At 46.5% G+C, this 24,853-nt stretch overlaps 1 protein-coding gene across 1 annotated transcript in view; it reads right to left on the reverse strand.

Moving 5' to 3' along the window:
• Positions 1-3,486: 3,486 nt before the first annotated feature.
• LEO1 (LEO1 component of Paf1/RNA polymerase II complex) overlaps positions 3,487-24,853 on the reverse strand; it is a 52,569-nt gene continuing 31,202 nt past the window's right edge. Inside the window, exons 15-17 of the transcript XR_014785346.1 lie at positions 13,694-13,754; positions 6,978-7,105; positions 3,487-4,661 (exon numbers count right to left, since the gene is read on the reverse strand). The gene's annotated coding sequence lies outside the window, so the exon portion shown is untranslated. The remainder of the gene's footprint in view (positions 4,662-6,977; positions 7,106-13,693; positions 13,755-24,853) is intronic.

The following is a 24,853-nucleotide window of genomic DNA, read 5'->3' on the forward strand; positions in this document are numbered from 1 at the left end:
CAACCGGGCACTACGCCTCCTTTTCGCGCCCTCCATCTGGCGCCAATATCTGCGTCTGCATCGCACGTCCACCAAGTCTGCTATCCGCGCTTCGTTACTCCCTGGACTGCTATCTAAGCTAGGAATGTTGGTGGGAGGAATCTCCGTCAGCTGTTGGCCCTGGGAAAGAGGAGCGTGCTCCCCTCCCAGGAGCGACTGCTCTTCCTCAGAATCAGAACTACTCTGGGATTCTATGGGCTCAGTGTCCACCCTGACAATCAGGTCTAATCCCTTAAATCTATTTGTCACCTCCACTGTATGTTCATAAGGGATATGATTTAGGTCATACCTGAATGGCTTAGTGGTTTTCTTTACGTTCTTCAATTTAAGCCGAAATTTTGCAAGAAGCAGCTCATGATCTGAGCCACAGTCAGCTCCAGGTCTTGTTTTTACTGACTGTATGGAGCTTCTCCATCTTTGGCTGCAAAGGACATAATCAATCTGATTTCGATATTGACCATCTGGTGATGTCCATGTGTAGTCGTCTCTTGTGCTGTTGGAAAAAAGTGTTTGCTATGATCAGCGTTTTCTCTTGGCAAAACTCTCTTAGCCTTTGTCCTGCTTCATTTTGTACACCAAGGCCATGCTTGCCTGTTATCCCAGTGATTTCTTGACTTCCTACTTTAGCATTCCAATCCCCTATGATGAAGAGGACAACTTTTTTTGGTGTCAGTTCTAGAAGGTGTTGTAGGTCTTCATAGGACCGATCAGCCTCAGCTTCTTCGGCCTCAGTGGTTGGGGCATAGACTTGAATTACTGTGATGTTGAATGGTTTGCCTTGGAGTCGTACTGAGATCATTCTGTCGTTTTTGAGATTGTACCCCAGTGCTGCTTTTCCCACCCTTTTGTTGACTATGAGTGCTACTCCATTTCTTCTAAGGGATTCTTGCCCACAGTAGTGGATATGATGGTCACCTGAATTAAATTCGCCCATGCTTGTCCATTTTAGTTCGCTGATTCCCAAGATGACGATGTTCAATCTTGCCATCTCATGTTTGACCACCTCCAGCTTACCTTGATGCACTGATCTTACATTCCAGGTTCCTAAACAATATTGTTCTTTACAGCATCAGACTTTCTTTTCACCACCAGACACATCCACAGCTGAGTGTCCTTTCGGCTTTGGCCCAGCTGCTTCACTCTTTCTGGCGCTACTTGGAAATTCCCTCTGCTCTTCCCCAGTAGTATACTGGACACCTTCCGACCTGAGGGGCTCATCTTCCGGCATCATCTCTTTTAGCCTTGTGATACGTTCCATGGGGTTTTCTTAGCAAGAATCCTGGAGTGGGTTGCCATTTCCTTCTCCAGTGGACCACATTTTGTCAGAACTCTCCGCCATGACCTGTCCGTCTTGGGTGGCCCTGCACGGCATAGCTTATGGCTTCACTGAGTTACGCAAGCCCCTTCGCCACAACAAGGCAGTGATCCTTGAAGGGGCAGAGCATCTCTTGTTGTTGTTCAGTCGTTCAGTCGTGTCCGACTCTTCGTGACCCCATGGACCATAGCACGCCTGGCCTTCCTGTCCTGCGCTGTCTCCTGGAGTGTGCTCAAGTCCATATTCATTGCATCGGTGATGCCATCTAGCCATCTCATCCTCTGCCGTCCCCTTCTCCTTTTGCCTTCAGTCTTTCCCAGCATCAGGGTCTTTTCCAGAGAGTTTTCTCTTCGCATTAGGTGGCCAAAATATTTGAGCTTCAGCTTCAGTATCTGTCCTTCCAATGAGCACTCAGGGTTGATTTCCTTTAGGATTGACTGATTTGACCTCCTTGCAGTCCAGGGGACTCGTTGCAGTCTTCTCCAGCACCACAGTTCGAAAGCATCAATTCTTCGGCGCTCAGTATCTCTGCACCAGCCTAAAATCCCGCATTTAAAACAGGGCTTTCTGCTTCTGTTTCACATGCAGGATTATGTGAAACGGAAGCCCTATGAAGAGAGACTGAAAGAACTTGGGCATGTTTAGCCTTGAGAAGTGAAGACGGAGGGGAGATAGGATAGCATTCTTCAAGTACTTGAAAGGTTGTCCCAGAGAGGAAGGCCAGGATCTCTTCTCGATCATCCCAGAGTGAAGGACACGGAATAATGGGCTCAAGTGACAGGAAGCCAGATTCCGGCTGAACATCAGGAAAAACTTCCCGACGGTCAGAGCAATACAACAATGGAACCGATGACCTAGGGAGGTGGTGGGCTCTCCCACACTGGAGGCATTCAAGGTGAGGCTGGACAGTCATCTGTCAAGGATGCTCTGACCTGGATTCCTGCATTGAGCAGGGGGCTGGCCTCGATGGCCTTGAAGGCCCCTTCCAACCCCACTATTCTATGATCACAACAGACTCCCTTTACATGTGCTTCTCCCCCCCTTCTTCTCTCCCTTATCTGAGCCTTCCATATGTTTCATCGGTCTAGCTCTTCTGTTTGTTTCCTTTTTCCTGTTTGTTTCCTCTTCTGATGTTTCCTTTTTCATGGAGGGAACTCATGTGGAACACAAGTGGAGTAATTTGATACCTCATCATCTCCGATCTATTTAAAAATGGAATAAAGGTCATTTAGTGCAGGAGACGCCCTGGAGGTTGACAACATCATCTAAAGGGCCGGCAAACGTCCGTGAGCAACCGATCTCAATAGCAAGATAAAAGCTCCGTGTGAAGAAGCCCTCAGCCTGACCTACCTCAGGTGGTTGTTGTGAAGATAAAATGGGGAGGAGGAGGACTATGTGAGCTGCCTTGGTTTCCTTGCAAGAGGTAAAAAGACGGGATATAAATGTAATACATACATACATACAAAAATAAATGCATAAATAAAATGGGATGGAGGGCACCATCTTGTCCTTCACCTCAGGCAGCAAAATGACTGGGGCTGGCCTTGAATAACCCCCTCCCCGCTCCCTCTCTTTCTCATCCTCTCTCTCTGCTTTCTCCACGCCATGCATCCTCCCTCTCGTACGTCCCTGTCAAGATGCGAAGTTGGACCTCCTCAGCTTTGGCTCTCTGAATCTACGGAACCGGCAGCCCCTCAAAGACACCTGCGGATGTCTGTATCCTTGCTGCCTTTCTAAAAACAAAGCAACGGAAGCTGTCAGAAGTTCCACTCAGTCCTTGGCTCAGACGCGGACGAAATGGCCCAGGTGAGGTTTCTGTTTAACACAGATGCGTCACTCCCAGGCAATGACGGCATACGAAGGGCTGTCTTTAGGTTCCTTTTCATTCTTCTGCCTGCGCACGGCAGCAAACTATCACACACCGGGAGTTGCAACAGACGCTGAATCAGAAGGGAAGAGCCCAGGAGAGGAACTGGCATGTGACTGAAAAGAGAACACACCGACTTCTTAGCCTGCGTGCTTTCCGGCTCCTGCCTTGCCGCCCCGCCTCCTTCCCTGTCCAGTAGAAAGAGTGAGGATTTCATGTTAAGTCTGGCATGAGCAATCACGGACATGCTTTGTTTCTATTTTTTAGTTACAATTTGATTATTTAGTTGCTATATTTCTCGGCTGCCTTTCGGCCAAAACACTCAAAAGGATTTCACAATTCCTACATAGCAAATGCGCATGTCATGTATACAGATGAAGAAATGTGACAGTGCTATGTGTGCGCTTTTTGCAGCTGCACCACACTACATCTTACCAGCAAGTACCCAGGCTGCAAAAACATCCTACCACAACCTGGTGCCCTCCAGGGGTTTTGAACTTCAACTCTTATCCGTCAGCATCAGGAATGCTGGGAGTAGTCCAAAACAACTGGAGAGCGCCAAGTTGGGGGAGGCTGTTATAGGATTATGTCACATTACAAACAACAAGTTAGTTTCATTTAATTCCTATTCAAAAGTGCATGTAAAGTTTGAAGCAGCCTATCTGAAATTATTAGTTTGAAATGTTTTTTTTAACTGACTCAGTTGATGTTCTCTTATATTTGAAACTTGATCGTCAGCACCTTTACATGGATGTAGGTACTATTCATTGCAGTGGCATTTACTTCCCAAAAAATTGGGTTAGGATTGCAGGCTTAAAAACCACAGGGAATGAAAAACACAATTAATTTGGGTTTAGTTTCACTTGCCTCTTTGTTTTCAGAGCTTTAGCACTTTCAATTATCTATATCTATATCTCCATAAGGACTAGAATCTTGACATTCAATAAATAAGTTGCTGCTGAGATTCTTGCAATTCTACCAAGAGCTTGAGGTCCACACAAGCATAACTACCAACGCCTTGTTTCCCAACACATACAGTGCAGTCCTGTACAGGTTTATCAGAAGAAAGATCCACTGAGTTCAATGGGGCTTACTCCCAGGTAAGTGGTTATAGGACTGTGGCCTTGATTCTGTACGGGGAGTCTATATAAAGTTCCTGGCTACAGTAAAGGCAGAAGTGGGACATTTGAGGGGTGCCTTATTGTCTCTTCCTGAAGCTTCAGTTTGCTCAAGGTCTTTCGATAAAGATCTGATGGTCTCAGTTGTTTGTTCACACCCAAGATACAGATCTTTTAAAGTTTAGCTAGCACAAACAAATCCTTCCAGTAGTCATTGGTATGAATAGAAGTCAAGGTAATAAAGTTTGCCACAGTTTCAAAATCCGCTTATATAGAACGACGTGCCCTGTTGGGGCTGGAAGGAGCATGAAGATCATTGTTTCTGTGGCAAGAGATAAACAGGAAATGATTCAGCCAGGTATAACCGATACTTGGTGTCCAACATAGTTAAGCATAAATTATACATGAAACAAAGTACTTTCCATTTCCAATTCGCACAAAAGTCCCCCAGCACTTCTAAAGGAAACGTATCATATTTCAGGCTATGGTTCTTTTCAGGGCTTAATTAAAAGGGGCCAGGGGAGAGATGTTCAAGATCAAGGCAATCGGGAAACACCACCCATTTGGACGGGAAGCCTGTTAAGAGTTCCAAAGTGAGGAGATTAGGAAGCTGTTCTGTTCCAAGTCAGATCCTTGGTCCACCTAGCCCACTATTGTCAACACTGACTGGCAGCGACTCTCCAGGGGTCAGGTAGGGGTCTTTCCCAGACCTACCTGGAGAAGCTGGGGATCGAACCTGGGACCTTCCACATGCAAAGCAGGTGCTCTACCACTGAGTTACAGTCCTCATCTGGGCTCTTTGCAGTTGTGCAGTAGTGATGAAAATGCCTTCTGCACCTGCTCAGAAACACTCAAGCTTGTTCTTTTTTAAAAACAAAAATCTTTTTAAAAAATCATATACCATAAATAGTTGGGTTTGAGCCCAAGTGCTGAAAACAGGCTGAAGGCCAAACTGCACAATTCTCAGGGGATTGGTAGGGTGGCCATCTTTACAGAGGACAGTCCTGTATTTGAAAGTATCCTCTGTTTGAAGGGTTGTCCAGTCCAAGCCTAAGTTAAGGCACCCTAAGAAAGGAGACATTTTTCTCCTTGTCTCATAATACTAGAACCCAGGATCATCCCATGAAGCTGACTGGTGGGAGATGCAGGACAGATAAAAGGAAAGACTCCTTCACACAGCACAGAGTTAAACTATGGAATTTGCTACAACAGGATGTAGCAATGGCCACCATTTTGGCTGGTTTCAAAAGGAGGTTAGACAAATTCATGGATGAGAAGGCTATCAGTGGCTACTAGTCCTGATGGCTATGTCAGAGGCAGTGAGCCTATGTACACAGTTGCTGGGGAACATGGGTGGGAGGGTGCTGTTGTGCTCACTTCCTGCTCGTGGGTTTCCTGTGGGATGCTGGTTGGCCACTGTGTGAACAGAATGCTGGACTAGACGGACCCTTGGTCTGATCCAGCAGGGCTCTTCTTGTGTTCTTATGGGAGCAGAAAGGGGCCTTGAAGTTGCCCATCAAGAGTCAGCACCTTGACAGTAGATTGAGCAGGCACGTCGCTCATGGAGTCACCATCATCCCCACTTTATCTTTAAACTGGACAGCCTTTCACACCGTGGACACATTCAAATAGAGTTTATTGTTTGATTGAGATTTTGAGAAGCTGCCTCGAGTGCCCTTTGGCAGAAAGGCATCATGCAAATCTTTCAACCATATCAAGAACTTCAACCCCAATACAGATCTTATCCTATATAAGCCTTCTCACCTCACATCTGCTTCCTGGAGCGAATCCTAGGTGCTCTGCTGGGCTATTGCAGGTTAATTAATTAATGCTCATGCCAGCCTGCTTTAAAAAGACAAAAGGCGCTAGGCGCGCACCTGGCACTGCTAATCACCATGGTTAATGAAGCACCTCTTGCCCTGGCAAAGCGCGTCAGGCTAAGGGGTTATATCAGCTGGGTCACTTCAGGCTAAGAAGCATCACCAGCCTTTGAGATAAGCGTCCAATGAGATCCAACGAGATCCCAATGAGGTGCAAGTGCAACGCTTTGCTGTATTTACAATCTCGCGCTGCAAAATGGCATGAGAAGCCCATCATAATTGAACTTTTCTCAGCATGGGCACTGAAACATCAGACAATAGGGTGAGGCAAGACACTGGGGTTCTATCTAGCATTGGGGAGAATTCCCCCAGTCCGGCATGGCAAAAGCAAACAATTTCCCCCAAGCTTGGAGACAGTTCCTTTAGTCAGGGACCAAACTGGACTTTGTTGTGCCCACAATAATATCATTGGCAGCATGGCAGGGTCTCATCCAGGGCCCTTGGGCAAGACACCCTCGGTGAGCGCCCTCCCTCAGTGAGTCGACCTTCTCACTGCCAGTGTTGCCAGCTGCTCTTGCTCTTCATCCTCTCTATCATCATTGCGACCACTTGCTTGCTTGGCAGGCAGAGAGCCCGTGAGCAAACAGGCCGTGGCATATCCTACTCCTCCTTCTCACTGCCACTGTTGTCTGGGCCAGAGCAAGAGGCAGCTGAGCAAGCAGGTTGCAATGGTGAAGAGGAGGAGCGAGTTCAGAGGGCACTTGTCAGTGGGCCCCTACTGGTGTGTGGGCCCTTTGCAGGTGCCCAACCATGCTTACCCTTGATGCCAGCCCTGTTGGTCCTGCCTTCCTTGCCCCATAGATTTCACTGGGTCTGTTCTAAGCATGATTAAGTTTAGATACAACCTGGAGAGAGGGCCCATGTGTTATGTTGATAAATAAATGCCCTGTAGATGCAAAAGACAACATGTTTATTTCATAAAGACTTATGACCATTCCTTAAGTATTAGGAGGGCATAATTATTTCCCCAAAATATCTAACAGAGCCAGCCTTCCAGTAATGAGACTTTTCCCAGCACGTCTATTCAAAAATTATTCTAAATGGAAAGTTAAACACACACACACTCCTATGAGATTAAGGGGGAGAAAGATGATACAGTTCCCAATGGCTAGACAGATGGGGGAAAAAAATCAAATGAGATTTAACTTGGAAAAGTGCCAGTTGATATCATACATCTTGGGGAAAAATAATCCCCAAACAGAAAGATATCTAGGAGAACAGAAAGTGTGTGTGTGTGTGTGTGTAGGGCGACTATGTGTTCTGCTTTTTAGAGGACAGGCTTTTCTTTGAAGGTGTCCTCTCTTTGAAGGGCTGCCCAGTCTAAGTCCAGTTTAAAGATAAATAACTGTAAGAAGAGACAGAGACCGTAACAAGGGAGAAGAAAGAGCTGGGCCTTAAAGTTGCACATCAATAGCACCTGGACCACAGACTGAGCAAGGCACACGGGTCACCCAGTCTTCCACACTATGGTGCGATGTACTGTATTTCTATTTAAATGACAGTCATTACTTCTAATCTAAATATGCATCTATACCTATAAATCAGCATATGTAAATTTCACACAGATCTGTGTCCTCTGTTTTGGTGACACATTTCCTCTTTTTCCACAATACCCTACGGATGTCTGGGGATATCTAGAAATGTCTTTTAACTGAGGGTCAGACTAGACAAGATGCTGCAGTTCGGTTGATTAGTTCGATTAGTTTTGTTGATTAGTTTTGACTGAATGCAGGAGGGGGCACCGGGTGCCTCCAAGCAATTCACCTGGCCATTGCCTTACAAAGTTTCCTGAATGTCAGAGGTTCATCAACTTTGTATTCAAACAAACCTTTCAGCTCTGCTTGATATTTAAAGGGTACACACCCTGCTAAAGGCATTTATCCTCTGCATATAGAAACAAAGACTTCTGTTTGGTCTGCAGGGGAAAAAAGAGCTCTTTAGCACACACCTGGACATCACACCCAACCAAAACCATGCCTCTTTTCTACACACGTGTGTCCCACACTTGCATTTCTTGAGTACTCCCTGGCAGAACAGCATCAAGCAACGTGACTCCTCTCTGTTGCACTAAGCTTCTGAGTTTCCACCTTAAAGTTAATTTCACCCTGCAGGTTGCTTTAAGGCATTCATTGGATTGGTGACTTCATCGTTCTTGGGTTATTGCTAGCAGCTGGGTGTGGCAATGATGCTTTTTAAAAAAATCCTGAAAATAGATGTTCAATCAGCCTCCAATTCTTTGCCATTTCTTAAAATGGCAAATCCAGTCTTCCCCTTTGGTGACCTCCATATGGTTTGGACTACAACTCCCAGTATTCCTGACCACTGGCCATGGCAGCTGGGGCTGATGGGAGTCTACATTTTACGAATGTTGAACTGGTGCCTGAGTTTTTCCTCCTCCCTCCTCCTCCCTCTTCATTTTGTGTTGTGTCTTTTAGATTGTAAGCTGGAGGGCAGGGACTGTCTTATTTTGTTATTGATGTGTACGCCTCTGCTCTGTCATTAAACTATGGTCCTTTGGGGGGAGGGGGGAGTCCAGAAAAGAGTTAAATGAGCATTATCATGGAGGAGAAGGCTATCAGTGGCTACACATCACCTCTAATGTCAGAGGCAGTATGCCTCTTAACGCTGGGGAAGACGAACCAGAGGATGCTGTTGTCCTCACGTCTGGTTTGTGGGCTTCCCATTGGGGCATCTGGTTGGCCACTGGGGGAACAGAATGCTGGACTAAACAGGCCTCTGGTCTGATCTCTCCTGGCTTGTCTTATGTGCTTATGAGGCACAGGCCTTTTGCTTACCTCACTCTTTGTGTGAGCTTTGCCTTAGTTAGCATAAGACTGCGCTGATGAGGTTGAGGGAGGAAAGTGAGGCCAACTGGAGTGGAAAATATGGCATTCCTGTCAACTGACCTCGTCTGAGTTAATGACATTCACTGGAAGGGTTGTGGAAGTAAAAAAAATCCCCCAATCCAAACAAAAGAGACCTGATAGTCATTTCTTTGGGCTCATATCAGCCAGTTTACAACACGCTAAATCAGGTTTTTTTTTAGGGCTTTATGGAGGAACAGGGAAGATTAGGGGAGGCTGTAAACACAGAATGTTCTTGTCCTTGTGAAATTTTTAGAACCATGTGACCACTTTTTAGCAGGGAAATATGGGTCTTTTGTTTAAAAGTGTTGTGTGGAACTCTCCCCCACACCTCCCCTCCACCCAAGAAATGTTGGTATCAGCCTCTGCAGAAACACGTGAGACCTACGTGTCAGATACTGATCTGGGAAGATGCCAGTTTGGTCATGCAGAGGAAAGCTGCCTGCCCTTACCGCTTGGCAGCAGCTGGCAGTCATCCCTCCCTGTCACGTGCAACAGAGCATACCCTGGGTGCTGAAATCAACAGATTCGAAGGTCCAAAATTAGATGCAGGGCTGAACGCAGCAGAGGCAGCTTCAGAATATACACTGACACAGCCTCCCTCAACCTCTTGCCCTCCAGAAGTTTTGAACTTCAAAACAAACAGGGATGGAGCACAGACGGAGTTGGGCCCATGCAACCAACCCTATCAGTGGTGGCCTCAGAATGATGACTTGCAGAACCAGGCAATTAGAGGATTCTTGGAAAAGGAGCTTTGAAGAATTGCTATGTTAAATAAGCAGGTGCATTTCCCAGTTGGTTAACTTTACATTTCTGTTGCATTCCAAAAGGAACCGCCCAGAGGCAGATTTTCAAAGTGGAGAAATTAGAACAGATTTGGATAAATGGGAGCCATGTGGCAGCCACTTCAGTGTCCTTGTAACTGCCCATAGGGGTTACCAGGTCTCCAGCATCCAAAAGCCTGAGATGCAGACGATGTTATCATCCCCACTTGTCAAAAGTTCCCGGCGCTTTGACCCTGTGAGCCCTGGCTCCACTACACCAACTGCTCAAGCGGGAATGTTGCCACAAGCAGGAGGCTTGTTGATTTCATGAGACAGGGCCTGGCAGTGTCACAGGGAGGGAGGGACGGATCTGTCAATTTTGGTTTCTGTTTCTCAGTTTTCTAAACTTAAGTGTGGTTTGCCTCAAGCTTTGGGAATTTCTCCAGTCGTAAAAGCTCAATTTGTCCCAAAGTTTGAGAATTTTTGTTTAAATTTTGCATGAAAGTTCACAAGCATTTTGGGGCACATTCCTCCTAATTTATGCATTTTGTATTCCTTTTTCCCTAATACATACATTTTATGCAAGAATTTATTTTCAACATAGTGCATTTATTTCCTCCAATATACACATTTTGGTACGCATTTTTTAATTATAGAACTCCATTGCAAAATTTGGAGAAATGCAGATTTTGAAGCTTAACTAAGTTTCAGTTCGCATAGGGGTTCAAATGCACAACATTAGGTAAATTTGTATTAAAATATGAACTGAACGAATTGCTCCCCCATCCCTAGAGGTCTGCCAATTATTGAAAGAGAATGAACACCAAAACCTAAGATCTAGCAACCTGCACATGTCTAGTCTCCTCTGTAGTCTCCTGCCATGCAGGGAAGCACAGTGATTATGCTTTTACTTCTCCAGATTCTTGGCTGGCTGTGAAGAGGTGGTAAATCCCAGCTTCACCACCTTATTGGAGGCTACAGGAGGCTGTCTTGCCACGTCATTACAGGGGCAACATGGTATGATTCCTTGCAGCTCTTGGCCAGCGCAAACCACACCTGTATACTGGAATCCCTGTCTACTGAGACATGGGAGAGATCATGCCACAGTTTGCCCTTGCTGAGTAATGGGCTCCTGCTATGGAGCAGACCCCTTGGTTCTACCTACAGTTAGCTGTCCTACCCTCTGCCCCACCAGCCCCCATGGGCACCAGCCCCCACTGGCTGGCTCTTAAATTAAGTTGCTTCTCAAACTGTTTAGTGGTATCGAGAGTTCAGACTGAAGTGAATGGTCCAAACAGACGTAGGATGAATATATTATTTCTCACTTCCTTTCTGTGAGAATTGGGCCAGTATTAAGAGAAAAGGTCAGAAAAGGATTCTCAGCTGACTCATTCACAAGACAAGAAAGGAGCGTCCTTTTAAAACCAGAAGGGCTGGGTTTTTCTTTTGTCTTGTCCTTAGTTTAACCATTTAATTTGTCTGGCTTATCCTTTGCTTTCAGTAAGATTATCCATTCAAAGCTTTCTGATGGTTACATAAATGGAGACCAAGAAAATCCGACATGAAGCCAAGCAAGCTAGGTATGTATTGGTGAAAGGATTAGTGCCGTGCTCAGCCAAAGCGCACGTTTTAAACCCAAATAGCTTATTACATAAAATGTTTTTTCTCCCGCTGAACCTGGCGAGAGAGGGAATTGGGGGCATTCCATGGAACAAACAAGAAAAGCAACTGCTGAAATATTTACTAGGTTCAAGCCAGGAGCCTGTTCCGTCATCTGAGGGTCAAAATAAGGGGAGCACTAACTGACGCCAAGAGATTCTGCTACCTCCAGCCTTTGAGAGGATTTTGCTATAGAAACACAGCCAGGGCTGGCTCAGCTTTGGGCAGGTGCACTTGAATGTCAAACGGGGGGATGTGTTCTCTAGTTCAGGGGCCCTGAAGCCAGCGGCTTGAGGCAGAAAGTATAACCTGAAACAGCATGCAGAAAGTACTGGTCTCTTGGTAGGGTGGCCGCTCACACCTTGCCAAAAAAGAGGAAACGCATCACCAAAAAAAGATGACAAAAAAAGGACACGAAGGTGGAAAAAGTTTTCTAATTTACAGGTATAGGTAGTAAATTAGATACGATGACTGTCGTTTAAATGGAAACGCAACACATCACACCATAGCGAGGAGGACTGCAACACAGGGACATAGGAAGCTGCCTTACACTGAGCCAGACCATTGGTCCATATAACCCAGTATTGTCGACACTGACTGGCAGCAGCTCTCCAAAGATTTCAGGTAGCAGTTTTTCCAGGCCTACCTGGAAATGCCGGGGATTGAACCTGGGACCTTCTGCATCCAAAGCAGAGGATCTACCACTAAGCTCTGACCCTTTCCCAGGTGACCTGTCTACCACTTGAGTCTGCTGTCCAGGTGCGAACTATTGATGGGCCACTTCAAGGCCCTGCTCTCTCAGCTTCTTATGTTCTTTTAATCTTTCATCCAGACTAGGATTAGAAAGCCCTTCCAATAGGGGACCCCTTCAAATACAGGGCTGTCCTTTGTAAAGTAGGACACATTGCCTGCCTAACAGATAGGGTGGCCATGAGGGAAGGGCCGGGGTGTGGCCTGAGGGGACAATATTTAGCCAGCTACCATGCAGAAATAAATGGTAAATTCTCCCAGTGGTGAGATGTAAACAGTGGGGTCCGCCAGGTAGGGGTGCACGAAAGTCACTTACCTGGTCTTGCAGCTTGCTTCGCGGTGGGGGGGAGGCGCTTCGCTGCTCCCCCCGAAGTTCAGGCCGGGGGGGAGGCTTCCCACCTCGCCTGGCCGCGAAATAAAAAGTAAAAACAAAAAACGCCCCCGTGATAGGCTACATGACGATTTACGTAGCCTATCACGGCTAGATCTGCAAAGTCAGCCGTGATAGGCTACGTTAATCGTCACGTAGCCTATCACGGGTGACTTAAAAAAAAAAAAAGCACGTACGCAAATGGCGGCCCCCATAGGGAGCTGCCATTCGCGTTCCTTATTTGGTCGCTGTAGTCAATGTAAATCTTTACGTAGACTACGGCGAAAATAAGGGCAACACAAATAGCGTTGCCCTTATTTTCGCCGTAGTCTACATAATCTTTATGTAGACTACAGCGACCAAATAAGGAACGCGAATGGCGGCTCCCTATGGGGGCCGCCATTAGCCGTACGCGCTTTTTTTTTTTTTTTAAGTCACCCGTGATAGGCTACGTGATGATTTACATAGCCTATCACGGCTGACTTTGCAAATCTAGCCGTGATAGGCTACGTTAATCGTCACGTAGCCTATCACGGGGGCGTTTTTTAAAAAATTTTACTTTTCTTGGAATGGCAGCGGTGACAGCCAGTCGAAAGACTGGCTGCCGCCCCCGCCCCTGACGAAGACCTGCCGAACCGCCGCTGGGAGGGACATTCGGGAAAGGTAAGTCCCATCCCGGGGGAGGTTGCGGAGAATTTCTCCCCGAAACTACTTCGGGGGGCCGAATACGTTGGCACTCGGCCCCCCGAAGTTTCGGGGAGAAATTCTCCCCCATCCCTACCGCCAGGTATCTGTATCAGGACCAATGCTTTTCAACCTGTTCAAAAATGACTTGGAATTAGGAGTGAGCAGTTAAGTGGCTAAGTTTGGTGATGACACCAAATTATTTAGGTTGATTAAAACAAAAAGGGATTGTGAAGAGCTCCAAAAGAATCTCCCCAAACTGGGAGAATGGGCATCAAAATGGCAAATGCGGTTCAATGTAGCAAGTATACAGTGATGGATGTTGGGGCAAGAAATTCTAACTTCAAGTATAAGCGGATGGGATTGAGCTAGCAATGACTGACCAAGAAGGAGATCTTGTAGTTGTGGACAGCTCGATGAAAAAGTTGACCCAATGTGCAGCTGCTGTGAAAAAGGCAAATTCCATGTTAGGCATAATTAGGAAAGATATCAAAAATAAAACTGCTAATATCATACTGCCGTTATACAAATCTATGGTGTGACCCCACTTGAAATACCATATACAGTTCTGGTCACCACACCTAAAAAAGGATATTGCAGAGTTGGAGAAATGAATTTGCATGGAAAACATTTTGCATCACACAGGCTTTCCCACAGCCATATCAATTAGCAACTGCAAGAGGTGCATAAACACATCTTGCACAAGGGGATTAATAAGTTGCCATTGTATAGTTTTATCTGGTTAGGAAACAACCAAGTTTTTAATAAACTTCAGTTGAAAAGGCTAAGCTACAATGTGGTTCAAAGTTTGAACTGCATGATTGGGAGAATCACATGGCACCATTTTTGCAGGTGGTGGTGGAGAAATCAGCTGTTTAAATGCTCTTTGTATCAAACACAAAACTTTCTACATATATAAAATTTAACATACCAAGGAAAAGGCTAAACTAGAAACTGTCTTGCTCTTGAGAGAGAGTTTTCTATGTCCAGAGAACCACTTAATATTGAGAGCATGTAGTTCCCCCACCCATGCACTCACCCACTTCAGGGTCGACCCTACCATTAGGCAGAGTGAGGCAACTGCCTGAGGTGGAAGATCCTGGGAACAGCAGAGGTAACCCCCTGGCTATCATTCCCCTCTCTTGGAGGACAGCGGCCCCGGTGCAAGCCCTCTTGCCGCCAGAGGCAGCAGAGAACATATTGCCGCTGACTCACTGCGTCTGTCTTCCCTTTGCTGCTGCCACTGCCCACCCTCTCTTTACCTGGTCATGGGGGGAGCCACGTGGCTGAAAGAAGCAGCTGCAGGGCTCTCGTGAGACCCCCGCAGCCGCCTCTTCCAGCTGCGTGGCTCTCTGGATGGCAAGGCAAACAGAGAGCGGCTGGCTGCTCTAGAGAGCCCTGCCAGCTACTCTCTTGCTGCGGCAAATGCCGCGACGCGAGAACAGCTGCTGCGGCTCTCGGAAGCACCTGCTGGAGGCAGTGGGCCCTTCTGGGGGGCGTGGTGCAATTTGCTGCTCCTCCTGCTCTGCTGCCTGATGCAGATGCCTCATCCTGCTTCATGGGAGAGCCGTGTCCTCTGGGGAGGGGCCGTAGCTCAGTGCTAGAGCACACGCTTTGCATGCAAAAGGTGCCAGGTTTGATCCCTGGATGCTCCAGGAGGGAATCCAGCCTGAAACCCTGGAGAGCTGCTGCCAGTCAGTGTTGACAGTACTGGGCTAGATGGACCAAGGATCTGACTCAGTAGAAGGCAGCTTCTTATATTCCAGTCCTCGGCCCTCTAAGGTAGCGGGCCGCTCTCACGTGTGGTGGAGGGCCCATTGCCAGTGTGGAAGTAAGATTCAACTGGTGGTCCAATCAGCTTCTGTACATGGAATGGGGGCAGGGGGAGCACCATCTTGTCATTTGCTTCTGGCAGGAAAGTACCTCAGGCCAGCCCCGCCCGAGCCACCTCCATTCTGAAATGGTAGGATCCAGCAGTAGCTGCACCACATGATGCAACACCCTGATTCTACCTTTCAGCTCTCATTCACGGCTGCTACTTTGGAGACGTGACTGCAATTCAACTTTCTGGCAAACCTTGGGTTTTTAGGGCTGCGCGGTATCTGGACTAAAGATGCCTCCAGGATATCCTACCACAGCAACAAGTCTAAGCAGCTGTGGCGGAAGAGCTGCTGGAGAATACACCTACCGTCAGAGGTTCCCATTTTGAGAAGCAAGCTAAACAGATTTGTGGTCTGCCTGTATCGCTTTAAAAACAAGACCAAAACAAAACGAAGGCCAAAAAAGCAACCATGTATTTGTTTACTGCAGAAAAGAGTTCCCTCTTTCCACTGCAATGCCTGATATACCGAGAGTTCTGCACTTTCTCTCCCCATTTGGACAGAATGTTCTATTGTTAGATCAGATAGGAGCAAATAATAAAACTCTCTCTGGGCCATTTTAAACAAGCTTGCTTCTCTTGCTATTCAGAACAAAATCTTGCAAGAACTCAAGATGGGGACAAGGTCTCCAGCCAACCACCATAATATTTTCTCTAAAGACAGTTCACGTAACAGTGTTTGTGGCCATGATGTGTGGGGGACAGTAGATGTTTTGCTGCCTCAGGGGAATGACCAGACAGCCCCCCACCCCCAACCATTTGCAGAACCCAACCAGACTAACAGTTTCGTCTTATTTGACACTGTATGACGAGACGCTATCCACCACACCAGAGAGCACACAGCTCTGTCACAGAATCATAGAATCATAGAATAGTAGGGTTGGAAGGGGCCTAAAAGGCCATCGAGTCCAACCCCCTGCTCAATGCAGGAATCCAAGTCAGAGCATCCCTGACAAATGGCTGTCCAGCCTCGTCTTGAACGCCTCCAGTGTGGGAGAGCCCACTACCTCCCTAGGTAATTGGTTCCATTGCCGTATTGCTCTAACAGTCAGGAAGTTTTTCCTGATGTTCAGCTGGAATCTGGCTTCCTGTAACCTGAGCCCATGATTCCGTGTCCTGCACTCTGGGATGATCAAGAAGAGATCCTGGCCTTCCTCTCTGTGACAACCTTTCAAGTACTTGAAGAGTGCTATCATATCTCCCCTCAGTCTTCTCTTCTCAAGGCTAAACATGCCCAGTTCTTTCAGTCTCTCTTCATAGGGCTTTGTTTCCAGTCCCCTGATCATCTTCGTTGCCCTCCTCTGAACCCTCTCCAGCTTGTCTGCATCCTTCTTAAAGTGTGGTGCCCAGAACTGGACACAGTACTCCAGATGAGGCCTAACCAGTGCTGAGTAGAGGGGAACTAGTACTTCCCGGGATTTGGAAGCTATGCTTCTATTAATGCAGCCCAAAAGAGCATTTGCCTTTTTTGCAGCCACATCACATTGTTGGCTCATATTCAGCTTGTGATCGACAACAATTCCAAGATTCTTCTCGCTTGTAGTGTGGTTGAGCCACGTATCCCCCATCTTGTAACTGTGCATTTGGTTTCTTTTTCCTAGGTGCAGAACTTGGCATTTATCCCTATTAAATGTCATTCTGTTGTTTTCTGCCCAGCACTCCAGTCTATCCAGATCACTTTGAATTTTGTTTCTGTCTTCCAAAGTATTAGCTATCCCACCCAATTTTGTGTCATCTGCAAATTTTATCAGCATTCCTTGTACCTCCTCCTCCAAGTCATTAATACAAATGTTGAAGAGCACTGGGCCCAGGACTGAGCCCTGCGGTACCCCACTCGTTACCTCTCCCCAGTTTGAGAAGGTCCCTTTGATAAGCACTCTTTTGAGTCCGATTCTGTAGCCAACTGTGGATCCACCGGATCGTTGTTTCATCTAGCCCACTTTGAGCTAGTTTGCTCATCAGGATATCATGGGGCACTTTGTCGAAAGCTTTGCTGAAGTCGAGGTATATGATGTCTACAGCATTCCCACGGTCCACAAGGGAGGTTACTTGCTCAAAAAATGAGATCAGATTCATCTGGCAGGACTTGTTTTTGACAAATCCATGTTGGCTTCGAGTAATTACTGCATTGTTTTCAAGGTGCTTCCAGATGGATTGCTTTATCATCTGCTCCAGAATTTTCCCAGGGATTGATGTCAGACTGACTGGTCTATAGTTCCCAGATTCCTCCTTTTTACCCTTTTTGAAGATAGGAACATTAGCCCTCCTCCAGTCATCTGGCACTTCCCCAGTCCTCCATGATTTCTCAAAGAGAATAGACACCGGTTCTGAGAGTTCTTCTGCCAGTTCCTTTATTACTCTAGGATGCAGTTCATCTGGCCCTGGAGATTTGAACTCATTCAAAGTAATTAGGTGTTCCTTGACCTGTCCTCAAATACCTCACTGCCACTGCTCTGCGCCCTGCAGTCCGGTCCTGGGTGAGGGACATTAGTATAGGTCAGGGATAGGCAACCATTTTGGCCTGTGGGCACATTTGGCAATTTCAAAAACTGTCCTGGACACCACCACAAAATGGCTGCCATGGGAGGTGTGGCAAAGGAAAAGGAACCTGCCCCAAAGACTGAGTACAAGGCAGAGGTAGGGGCAGAGCCCCAACGCACTAAACAACTCCTTTGAAACCACAGTTTTCAGCACCACCAGATACCCATTTCATAGCAATTCCAGCTGCCGGCAATAAAATGCGTTGATTTCTTTTAAAAAGTGGGATCATAGAATCATAGAATAGTAGGGTTGGAAGGGGCCTACAAGGCCATCAAGTCCAACCCCTTGCTCAATGCAGGAATCCAGGTCACAAGATCCCTGACAGATGGCTGTCCAACCTCGTCTTGAATGCCTCCAGTGTAGGAGAGCCCACTACCTCCCTAGGGAATTGGTTCCATTGTCGTATTGCTCTAACAGTCAGGAAGTTTTTCCTGATGTTCAGCTGGAATCTGGCTTCCTGTAACTTGAGCCCATTATTCCGAGTCCTGCACTCTGGGATGATTGAGAAGAGATCCTGGCCTTCCTCTCTGTGACAACCTTTCAAGTACTTGAAGAGCGCTATCATATCTCCCCTCAGTCTTCTCTTCTCAAGGCTAAACATGCCCAGTTCTTTCAGTCTCTCTTCATAGGGCTTTGTTTCCAGTCCTCCGATCATCTTCGTTGCCCTCCTCTGAACCCTCTCCAGTTTGTCTGCGTCCTTCTTAAAGTGTGGTGCCCAGAACTGGACACAGTACTACAGATGAGGCCTAACATGTGCTGGGTAGGGGGGAACTAGTACTTCCCGGGATTTGGAAGCTATGCTTCTATTCATGCAGCCCAAAATAGCATTGACCTTTTTTGCAGCCACATCACATTGTTGGCTCATATTCAGCCTGTGATCTACAACAATTCCAAGATGCTTCTCACTTGTATTGTTGTTGAGCCACGTATCCCCCATCTTGTAACTGTGCTTTTGGTTTCTTTTTCCTAGGTGCATTAATCCCTATTAAATGTCATTCTGTTGTTTTCTGCCCAGCACTCCAGTCTATCCAGATCACTTTGAATTTTGTTTCTCTCTTCCGAAGTATTAGCTATCCTGCCCAATTTTGTGTCATCTGCAAATTTGATCAGCATTCCCTGCACCTCCTCCTCCAAGTCATTAATAAACATGTTGAAGAGCATTGGGCCCTACTGGGAGGGGTAGGGCATCTTCGTGGGTGCCAAGAAATGTGCCCAGGGGTGCACTGGTGCCCATGGGCACCATGTTCCCTACCCTCCTGGCTTTTTTTGCTTTTAAAGATGGCTTTTTTTAAAAAAAGGTCAAACTCTTGGGAGGCCAGATCCATGAAGAATAGCTAGAGAGAACCTCCATGTTCAGAGGCATTATGCCTCTAGGGTGGTCGCTTTCGCATCGCCCCAGAGAGGAAATTCAATGCCAAAAGAAGACACAGAGTTGCATAAAATTTGTACATGCTACTTTATAGGTATGGAATCAAATTTAGATATGATTACTATAATTTTAATAGAAATAAAATCCATCTCACCAGAGGGATTCTGACCTGTGTGCCTGCTCAGGCTGCTGACCAGTTACTAAATGTTGATGGGCGACTTCAAGGTCCCTGCTCTGCTCTACTGGCTTCTGATGGTTCTTTCTCTTTATACTGGACTTGGACTGGACAGCCCTTCAAACAGAGGACACTTTCAAACAGAGGCCTGTCCTCTGACAGCCCTTCAGACAGAGGCCTGAAAAATAGGACACGTGGCCACCCTATACGCCTATGAATATCACATTATGGGGAAAACTGACAAGGGACGGCAGTCACCTTTCTGCCCTGCTTGGGAGCTTCCCGTTGGCATTTGGTTGTCTGCTATGGAAACAAGATGGAAGGGGCCGTAGCTCAGTGGTAGAGCAGCTGCTTTGAATGCAGAAGGTCCCTGGTTCAATCCTCAGCATCTCCAGGTAGGACTTGGAAAGAACCCTGCCTGAAACCCTGGACAGCCTTTGCTGCCAGTCACTGTCGACAATACTGGGCTAGATGGACCCTTGGTCTGACTCAGTACGAGGCAGCTTCCGACGTTCCTAAGGTGCTAGGCTAAATGGACTTTCAGTCTGATCCAGCAGGGCTCTGATATTATTTTTGTTAAAGCCGAAGCATGGAAGCTTGATCTCGTTCCCTGAAGCACATGCCTTAGCATTTAAGGCAGCCTTCCCCAACTGGAGGAGCTCCAGACGTTTTGGCCTACAGCCCCCATAACCCCTGACCATTGGCCAGGCTGGCTGGTGCTAATGAGGTTGTAGGCCAAAACAAGTAGAAGAAATCTACTTTGTGTGCACAGAGACAGACAGAGACACCTATAGCTCTTTCACATCAGCGTGAGATGGTGTAGGTGTCTGGGCTGCAACTAGTTTTGTCAAGGGCCACTGCTGGCCCTACTAGTCATGCCATCCCACTAGCTGCCATGTTTTCCTTTCCTCTCTGCTTCCCTTCCTCCTCTCCCTGTCAGATGTTTCAAGAGTGCAAAGGAGCACTGGCTAACAAGGGACACATATGTGTATAGTTCCACAGGGAAGGAAGACTAGATAGAGAGGGGCAGACAGGCAGAGTCAAGCTTGCTTTACTCCTTATTGGCAAATTCACAAAAGCTACTAACCCATCTGCTTAAAATGTAAGGTATTGTGGTATATCAGCAGTCATGGGGAGAGGAGGGGGAGAAAGAACAAACCCTTTTCAAGTGTACAGAAATTTCCCTGCCCTGTCACCTACACATAGTTTTTACTCACTACAGGCGACTAGGTGAACTGGATAAACCATAAACATGTCTTCTATTAACCAGTTCATCTAGTTGCCTGTAATGAGTAAAAATTGTGTCTAGGTGACCAGGCAGGGAAATTTCTGTACTTGAAAAAGTTTGTTCTTTCTCCCCATGACTGTTGATATACCATAATACCTTACATTTTAAGCAGATGGGTTAGTAGCTTTTGTGAATGTATTGGCAAAGCTGCCTTCTTGCCTGCAGACAGCAAGGAGCTCTCGTTCTGACCCTTAATGCTGAAAGCTTCCAGCCACTTATAAATCTAAACTCTTGAAGCATATTTTATAAGATTTCCATACAGGCTTTATACATGTCTAGACTGACACCCCCCCCCCCGGGTTTCTAATGCTATTTCCATAGAAGCATAATCTCAAACCTGAAATTGTCTTATGCCTCATGTGGCTTCAAAGTATAGTTTGCAACAATTAAATTAAGCCCCTGGAAAGTATGCATAACCGAAATTGCTATGCAATTAACATTCCCCATTCTCCCAGTAATGCCCAGTTATCTGTGGCCTAGTTATAGCATAAAGGAGGTAAAAAGCTTCCATGCATGCCTATTCTGAAAACAGACTCAGCTGTTTCCCAATAACAGACACTTTCTGAATGACAGAAAAGAAAAAGCTGTGTTTTAAGAAGCAGCTTGTAGTCTCCTTATGCAACCTCCATGAGATCATATTTAATTCAGACAGTGCCCAAAGTTCCATTGTATTTATGTTTTCAAAAGAGAGGTATTTTACACAGACCATTTTCCAAAAAAGTAATCCAAAGAAGCCCCCAGCTTGGAAATGAGTGATGTTGTGTGCCGATATAAATTCTGAACAGAAACAATTGAGAACAATAGACCCCTTCCTTGTATTAAGCCAGCCACACACTTGGTCCATCCAGCTCAGCATTGCCCCTGCCGAATGGCAGCAGCTCTCCAGGGTTTCAGGCCAGATTTAATTCCCAGCTCTACCTGGAGATGCCAAAGATCGAACCTGGGACCTTCTGCATGCAAAACAGGTGCTCTGCCACTGAACTACAGCCCTTCCCCAAAGTACCTTGACAACAGGCTTTACTTACTTCTCAAACAAAAGCTTACAGCAGGCATGGCCAACTTGTGGCCCTCCAGATGTTTTGGCCTACAACTCCCATCAGCCCTAGCCAGCATAGCCAATGGCGAGGGATCATGGGAGTTGTAGGCCAGCACATCTGGAAGGCGACAAGTTGCCCACCTTTGGTTTACCGAAACAGGGATGGCTTCCTTGGTGGAAACGGTGCCCAAAGTCAAATGCAGAATGGGAGGTAGTGTCACTCAACCTCTACTGCTGGTGTGTAGTTCACCAAGCCAGGGAGGAGACAATGGGCCAGTCTGGATGTAATGCTAATCCACAGATTAGTATTATAAGAACAAGCCTAGCCTCCCCCAGACTTAAGCACTCCCCGCTCCCTCATCTCCCGGTCGTGAGGAAGAGTTTGGAAACTTCTGTGCCCGTGTTTGATTAACTGCAGTTTGCTGTGTTGTCCAAACCCAGACAAACTGTGGGTCTTACCTATGGCTAGTGGAAACTAGCCGGCTTCAAACCATGGTTTATGAAGCAGTCTTGTTTCTACTAACCATAGTCCGGATTAATCACAGTTTAGGGTTTGGATGACACACTAAACTGCGATTAATCTAAAATGGAAGGGGAAGTTTCTGAAGTCCTCCTCGCAGTCATGCTGGCGGACAAGAGGGGAGGGGAGAGCATGTAAGCTGGGGGCAGGCTAGGCTTGTTCTTGTAATGCTAAACCATGGTATAGTGTTACATCTGAATGCACCCAGCAACACTTTGGAGGAAACTCTGAACTTGCATTCAGCCCTCAAGCTGAAAGAAGCTCAACACCCCTGTGTCAGAACATCTTTCCAGACCTTTTCCCAATCACGTACATATCATAGAGGTTCCAAAGGTGGCAATCTATTCAGGTATAGGTTAAAATATCCATGCCATTGTTGGTGCCTTTTACAATCTTATAAAAGGGCCACTTGTTTGTGACAAATTGGAAAATATCAGCATATCGCGTAAAAAATCTGGAATGCACAAGGCCAAGCTGCCCAGAATAAATGTTGCTTTGGCATTTGCTATTTTTTCCAAGCCATCCTATGAAGGGACGTGGAGTGGGGGCGAGGGAGAACAAGAGCTGCCACACTGAAGTTATGCTTTGTTGGCTTGCGATCTCGTTGCTTCCTCCAAGACACACAACTCCCCATTCAAAATGCAACATGAGCCACCGGAATCTGGGGGAAAAATACAGGGAGAAAATGGCGGTTCTGTACTCTTCCAAATGGTTAGCATTTCACCGGACGGAGCTGGTATGCTGAGGCAGAGGGAGTGTTGAACTTGGACTGGCACTGAAATTCAGTCCAATTCAGTGATGCTTGGAGATCATAACTCCAACAGCCTTAGACAAATAAAAAGATTTTCTCGTGTTTTATCGCTTTAGAACGCATCACAGATGGGCAATCGCATGCCTTTGCTTAGACAGGATGTTCTGCCATCTACACGTCTCGGACAAAGTACAGATTTCACAGCCTTAAGGAAGTTACCTCGAGTTTTCTGCATCTTATCTAATCATTACCCTTGTGCTCCAGATAAACAACATCCTCAACCATCCACGGTCCCATCAAGCCATGTCACTTTCACCCCATTTGCATGACATGGATCCCTGTTTTAACCTCCAAGTCTGGAACCAGGAAAAACAAAGGAAAAAGGAAACAAACACTAGAGCACAGCTACAAAACATCAGAATCACATCAGTTTTGTAAGCCAAAGGTATTCAAATTGTGGCTGCAACTGTCCACAGTGCCTGCTAAGAGCCAGTGTGGTATAGTGGTTAGAGTGCTGGACTGGAACTCAGGAGACCTGGGTTCTAGTCCCCACTCAGCCATGAAGCTCACTAGGTGACTTTGGGCCAGTCACTGACTCTCAGCCTAACCTATCTCATAGGGTTGTTGTAAGGATAAAAAGGAGAGGAGGATCATGTCTGCTGCCTTAGGTTCCTTGCATGAGGAAAAAGGGTGGGATATAAATGTAATACAGAAATAAATAAATAAATAATTGTGAAACTTTTAACTGGAGATGCTAGGAGTTGAACCTGGGACCTTCGGCACTGAAAGCACACCCCTCCTCTATGCAATGTGCAGCTTCAAGGAAGTACTGAGTATGTTTCAAGGCACACTCTCAGATCATATGAGCCCAACAGGTTTGGCCAGCATTCTGGGTGAACTGAGTGTGTACCCTAGAACAAGGCTGGGCAGAAGGTAGATCTGGATCTATTGGTAGATCCCTGGGTGATCTACAGTAAATCGCAAAGGATTTCTGACTCCCAATTGTTTAACAATAGCAGCAATAAAATCACTCTACCCCCTGCTCACAATTATACTGCTGAAATAAAGAAAGGCTGGGGTAACCGGGAGTGGATTTTTGGGCTCCATTCAATTCTGGTACTCATAACAAATTCCTGAGCTCAGGATTCTTTAATTCTCAGCGTACGTCTTTTGCATCAGGCTCCAGTTGACAGATCTCAGGGTTCTAGGAAAAAATCAAACTAGATCCAGCGAGCCTGAAATTGCCCACTCCTAGAATACATCCCAGAATCCTCTACAAGGCTCTGCGTGGAGCATTTCCTGAAGCTAGATTTGTCAACCACTGCTGTAAGTTTAGCAAACCTGAGAGTATGAACAACAATATATCTCTTCTCCCCCACAGCTTACGTAAGTGTTCAGAATGCCCAGGCCTTGCCAGGCAAGCAGGAGCGACGCTGCACTGACCAAGACCGGTCTGCAGCTTTTCTGTAAGCTTTTCATGTTCAGGCAAGTGTAAAGAAGTGTGGCTTGAATCAAAAAGAGAACATGAGGAATTTAAAGTTCCATGGTCCTTCCGCCAAGGATTACCGGCAGAAAGCAACAAGCAGAAGTTTTTGCCACTTGAGAAAAGAGAGATGGAAAAGGGGTTTATTAATTATAAGACTAAGCTCCTTCTACCAAGCAACATTCAAAGCCTTTTAAAAAAACACGTTCTCCAGATTATTCTACTGACTATGTCTTTGGCTACAGACTGACAGCTTTATTCTAAAGGCCTATTCCAGCCTTCCCCAACCTACTGCCCTCCAGGTGGGCTGAACTGTAACTCCCATCACCTCCAGGAAGTATGGCCATATCTGGAAGGTATCATGTTGGGGAAGGCTGGCCAATTCACACATGATGCAATGGCCAAACCCAGGTTTGTCACCGAATGTACACTCCACTGGGAGGTATGGGCATCATGCCCATTTTTGTAAACACAGGTTTGTCCTTACTTAACATCTTCTGG

The sequence above is a fragment of the Heloderma suspectum genome, chromosome 11, assembly GCF_057233095.1.
Source record: "Heloderma suspectum isolate Gila_16-S chromosome 11, 16-S_ref, whole genome shotgun sequence".
Taxonomy (NCBI): domain Eukaryota; kingdom Metazoa; phylum Chordata; class Lepidosauria; order Squamata; family Helodermatidae; genus Heloderma; species Heloderma suspectum.